The sequence below is a fragment of the Pinus tabuliformis genome, chromosome 6, assembly GCF_031772625.1.
Source record: "Pinus tabuliformis cultivar Carrire ecotype Pingquan chromosome 6, CPIR1, whole genome shotgun sequence".
Classification (NCBI taxonomy): Eukaryota; Viridiplantae; Streptophyta; class Pinopsida; order Pinales; family Pinaceae; genus Pinus; species Pinus tabuliformis.
In genome coordinates, this window is record NC_142292.1 from 305,862,943 (window position 1) to 305,869,410 (window position 6,468).

The window sequence follows — 6,468 nt, forward strand, 5'->3', positions numbered from 1 at the left end:
TATTTATATCATTGTCAATAACAATAACATCTTCATCATTAGAAACAACCACTTCATGAAACATATTATTATTTAGGAAATTATCCCACATATCATTCATTTCCTTAAGTTCTTCCACAATTAAAATTTTAATCAACCTATGATTGATCCAGATTGTATCATGATATTGTTTTTCATCCTTATTTATTCTTTCAAAGTGGAAATGGTGGAGGAATCAGCTCACAGGACCATTTTTACCAGCGAGATCCAGTTTTGCAAATTGGGGTTTGAAACCTTTCTAGGGAATTTTGAGGCATCAAACAACATTTTTTGGGGGTAAAACTTTGCTTCTTAGCATTGAGATTTTTTTTCCTATTCTACACATAGAGACCTTTCCAACAACACAATAATCATCTCAATCAAAATTTGTATGCAAATTATGCCACCCAAAGGTTTACCCTCCTATTTCACCACCATAATTCAAGAGGATGCCACATTAGCCCCATAACTCATGGAAAAGGGGATAGCCACATGATTATGATGAAGAATACTCTAGAAGATTCCATATTGTAACTCTAGTTAAGAGTAGACAAAGTTAAACCTAATCACTAGTGGGCTATCGGGTTGTATTATAATTAGGCCACTAGGTGCGAAAGCGGTTCCATTATTTTCAAGTGCATTTACTCCATAGATGAGTAGAGTAGCCTAGAGATATATGGAGAGATAAAACAAAGAGGATTTGTGCACTGTAATAGCCCATGATCCATAGGACTTTCATTGTACTTTCAACCATTTCTTATTCAAAGAAAGAGAGCAGAGTGGTGTCACCTTCCAACTAGGTTTTGTCCCAAAAGGGTTTCCCAGGTTATATCTTGTGTAAAATCATGGCTTGTGAGTTTTTATGTCGTTATTAACTATTTTATGCATAATTATAATTTGCATGCATACACAGTAAATAGGAATTTAAAAATCCAAAAATATGAAGAGAATAAACCCTCATAACATAGTTTTCATATTTTTAAGTATAATTTATCATATCTATTGTCATAAATTGTTTAGTGGAATATCCATGATAGTTTGCATATGAGTGATGGTATAGAATAAGCCTATATTTTTAAGGTTTCATTGAATATTCTTGGGCATTTTACTGAGACTCTTCCAAAAATAGAAAGGAAATTTGACTTTATCATCTTCTTCAAAATGTAATAGCAAGTGGATATAATATAACAATGTAACCCCATACCTACCCCCACTTTTAATATACTTACATACCAAACATGTTTAAAATAGGGACTTACCATTTGAAATGTGGTATGCTCTGTTATAAGAGTGTTGTATATACACTAGGTTTTCATCCCAAGTCTCCAGATGTTTTTTATTATAGGCCCTCAAAATCTACACCTAAATCTTGTTGACTACTTTTGTCTACCCTTCTGCTTGAGGATGGAATGTTGTATACCTCTTTAACTTCATGTCTATATTCTCCCACAACGTACTCCAAAATGCATTGATAAATCTTGTGTCCCTGTCTGAAGTGATGCTCCTTCATATCCCAAAGTGCACCCTTACATGTCTGACAAACAAGTTTGATGTGTATTTCCCTTAATGGTCTTTTTACAGGGTATCAGAACAAACATATTTTTGAACATGTCAACCACCGCCAATAGGTATCCACGTCCCTTCCTGGTTGTTGGTAAACCACCCATATGTTGGAAATAATACTGAGAGGGGGGGTGAATCAGTATTATCTAATTCTTTTAATAAATCTTCTTTATTTGTTCTTTGAATTATTTTTGCATGTCAGTACCATAAAATAATGAGCATGAACAAAAGAAAACAGATAGTCACACCAAAGAACACAAGATGTAAGGTGGAAACCCAATGTGGGTGAAAACCACCTGCTGCAATATGTCTCTATCTTCTTTCAAATTAGAAACTCCTTTTACAATGGTTTTGTACTGGTGCAGTCCTTTACCAGTACGCAGGCTGCAACCTGCAGAGAGCTACAACTCTCTCTCTCTCGTTTTCCAGTCTCTCCTGGAAGGGAGCTACAACCCCCTACTTCTTTTCTTACAAGGAACACTTTTCATAAATTTTCAAACTGGATCCATAAGCATCAAATAATCATCAAGTATAAGAGAATCACCCAGTCAACTGTAGTAACCAGATCAACAATAATAGGACCAAGCCCAGAACACAACAATGATAAACAAAGATTTTAAGAGAAGTAAGCACCCTGCTCAACTACTCGCCTGCTTACGTAGGCACCTTGCTCAACTGTTGGCCTGCTTACAGTACTCACCCTGCTCAACTGCTTGCCTGCTTACAGTACGCACCCTGCTCAACTGCTCGCCTGCTTATGTACGCACCCTGCTCAACTGCTAGCCTGCGTACCTCGCTCTGAGTCCATTGAACTGCCTGCGGACCTCCACACCTGCAACCCTTCTGTGCCTGCGTACCGGTGCACCTGAAACCCTTCTGTGCCTGCGTACCGGCGCACCTGAAACCCTTCTGTGACTGCGTACCGGCGCACCTAAAACCCTTCTGTGCCTGTGTACCGGCGCACCTGAAACCCTTCTGTGCCTGCGTACCGGCGCACCTGAAACGCTTCGTTCCTACGTATGTACGCACTTTTCTCTCACTGTACCTGCGTACCTTCGGGCATAGATGATTTCAAGACTTCAGAAATAACCCAGACAGTCAGATCTACAGATCTGAACATGCGCCGAAGAGATCTCGGTCCATCAGTAGATTCGCCTTATTCAGATCTAGACCAAATCTATCCCTCATAAGATATTCAACCAAAAACATGCTCAAGCCAAATGATCTCCTTTGCTTTATATAGGAAAGCTCTTCCTTAAAACATGGATCAATACCACGAGCCGACGCCATAATAACCCAATACCGTCGGCTAAATACCAAGAGTAAAACATAAGAAAACCCCACATGTGAAATTCTTTGCCTTGAAATGTGTGCACTAGGGGTACGCACCTCCTAAACGGCTGACCTGCAGGTATGTACGCACTTTATGTAACACTGACCTGCGTGTACGCACCTTATGTAAGGTGTACCTGCGTACCCCTTATTTTCTTCAATATTTGATAGCTGATCATCAATCTCTGCTACTGACTTGAAGTACTGTGATCTATCACCTGAATGGGTTGCCATCAAGGACAACACTTTAGCCATAATGCCAACAATCTCCCCCTTTGGACTTGATGGCAACCTCAAAACTTCAGCTTCATTCTCCCCCTTTGACATCAAGGGCAAAGGGTTATGCTCCCCCTAAGAACATGCTCCCCCTGAATATGAACCAGATCTGCAACGAAAAACCATAATTCACCATGAAAGAGATAGAGACATATTGCAGCTACTTCCAAGATCTCCTTCTGCACATCCTCCATAATGCCAACAATGCATTATATGCTCCCCCTGAACCTGTACCACCAATGCGAAGAGGTTCAAAAATAAGATGATGCATCAACAACCCCCAGCTTTTGCCTGAGGTATTCAAAAGTGTCCCTGGGCAATGGTTTGGTGAGAATATCAGCAACTTGTTCCTTAGAAGGAACATACTCCAACTTGACCTTCTGTTCAAGCACTTGTTCCCGGAGAAAATGGTACTTGATTGGTATGTGCTTGGTTTTTGAATGCATAACAGGATTCTTTGAAATGTTGATTGCACTTGTGTTATCACATAAGATGGGGATTGGTGGTGTACAAGTGATTGGAAAATTCTGCAAAGTCTGCATCATCCAAAGGAGTTGGGTGCAACAAGATGCAACAGCAACATATTCCGCTTCAGCTGTAGACAAGGCAATTGAACTCTGTTTCTTGCTGAACCAAGATACCAGTCTGGAACCCATAAAGAACGCACCACCACTTGTGCTTTTCCTGTCATCCACGCTTATGGCCCAATCTGCATCTGTATAAGCATGAAGTGTAAGATCTGTATCTCTAGGTTACCATAAGCCATAATTTTGAGTCCCTTGAAGATATTTGAAAATTCTCTTCACTGCCTGAAGATGAGTCTCCTTCGGATTTGCCTGAAATCTTCCAACTATTCCAACTGCATGCATGATGTCCGGTCGGGTACCTGTCAAATAAAGTAAACTTCCAATCATAGATCTGTAGGTTGGTTGATGTACTGTTGCAGATTCATCATTTGCACTGAGGCTACATCCTGTGACCATGGGTGTACATACTGGTTTTGCATCTTCCATACCATATTTCTTCAAAATCTGTTTGAGATACTTGGTTTGAGATAAAAAGATTCCTCCTTCTTTTTGTTGGATTTGCAAACCAAGGAAATATGTCAGCTCTCCTAGCAAGGAAATTTCAAATTCTTTCTGCATGACCAAGGCAAAGTTTTGACTCATAGCTTCTTCATTGCTCCCAAAAATAATGTCATCTACATACACAACAAGTATTAGCAATTTGTCATTTTCAACTTTTATATAAAGATTGCTATCTGCTGATCCTTTTGAAAAGCCTTGTTGATGAAGATATTTGTCCAAGCGGTAGTACCAAGCCCTTGGAGCTTGTTTGAGACCATAGAGAGCCTTCCTCAATCTGCATACAAGATTTGGATCATTTCCAAGAATGAACCCATCTGGCTGTTCAATGTACACTTCTTATTCCAAGTCTCCATTCAGAAAGGCTGATTTCACGTCCATTTGAAATACTTTGAAGTTTTGAAAACTTGAGAGAGCAAGGAACATTCGGATGGCCTCAAGTCTTGCAACAGGAGCAAAGGTTTCTTCAAAGTCTATTCCTTCTTGCTGCGCATACCCTTTACAAACAAGTCTGGCTTTGTTTCTAATTACTTCTCCATTTTCATTCAATTTATTTTTGAAGACCCATTTTGTTCCGATAACATTCTTATCTTTTGGTCTAGGAACCAGCTCCCAAGTGTTGTTCTTTTCGATCTGCTCAAGTTCTTCATCCATTGCTTTCACCCAACATTCATCTTTGCATGCCTCTTTCACATTTTGTGGTTCAGTAGAGGAGAGTAATGCCAAATAGCTTGAAGCTTCTGCAACTGTTCTTCTTGTTTGTACACCTGCTTCTTTCTGCCCCATAATCTGAGATTCTGGATGATTCTTCTGAACATATCTGGATGGAGTCTTTTCTTCTATTCTTGTTTTCTCCTCTGGTTCTTCTTGAGGTTCTTCTTGAGGTTCTTCTTGAGGTTCTTCTTCTTCATCATTCTGTCGTTGGGGGTAGCCTTCATCTTCTTCGATGTCTTCATGATGTACTTGCCTAGGAATGTATCCCTTCTCATCAACCACTACATCAATGCTGTCAACAATTCTGCCAAGTCTTTTATTGTAGCATTTGTATGCTTTGCTATGTGGAGAGTAACCAAGAAGAATGCCTTCATCTGCTCTAGGTTCAAGTTTGCCAAGCTGCTCATCAGTATTCTTGATATAGCATTTGCTCCCAAAGATTTTGAAGTGCTTTACCGAAGGAGTCCTACCACTCCAGAGCTCATGAGGAGTTTGAGTGCTGTTCACCCGGACATTTGTTTTGTTGAGAATAACAACCGCAGCATGTGCAGCTTCACCCCAGAAAGTTGCGGGAGTTCCTGACTATCAAGCATAGCACGAGCCATTTGTTGGACTGTTCTGTTCATTCTTTCCACAACTCCATTTTGCTGAGGGGTTCTTGCTGTAGAGAATTCTCTTCTTATCCCATGTTCTTCACAGAAATCGAAAAATTCATTTGAAGTAAATTCCCCACCTCTGTCGGATCTGAGGCACTTAATTTTGTGACCTGATTCATTTTCAACCAAGGCTTTGAAGGATTTGAATTTTTCGAATGCTTCATCTTTGTGCTTCATAAGTCCTAACCAGACAAACCTGGAGAAATCGTCAATGAATAATATCAAGTATTCTTCTCCTCGAGGTGTTCTTTTCCTGAAAGGACCGCATGTATCTGTATGTACTAGCTCAAGAGGCATGCTAGCTGAACCTTCTTTCTCTGGAAAGTTAGTTCTGGTTTGTTTTCCAAACTGACATGATTTGCATATGGTGTTGTCAGGAATTTTGATATCTGGAAGATCGCGAACTGCCTGATATTTGCATGCTTTCCTTATTTGTGAAAAGCTTAGATGTCCCAACCTCCGATGCCATAACCAGTGCTCATCATCCTTGCTCAGATAGCATTGTTGTTGTCCTTCTTCAAATATGTACAGATTATTTGGAGTTCTTTTGCCTTTGATCACTGTTTTACCTGTATCAAGATCACGAACAAGACATCCATTTGATCTGAATATAACCTCGGTTCTTTGATCACACATCTGGCTGACACTTAGAAGATTATGCTTCAATCCATCAACATACAAAACATTTCCAGCCTTGACCTTTTCTTTTAACTGAGCAATGCCTTTTCCTTTTATAGTTGCAGGAGTATCATTTCCAAAAGAGACTTTCTTTCCTTTTTCTAGAGCAGAAAATGACTCAAGTTTTTCTTTATCACCTGTCATAT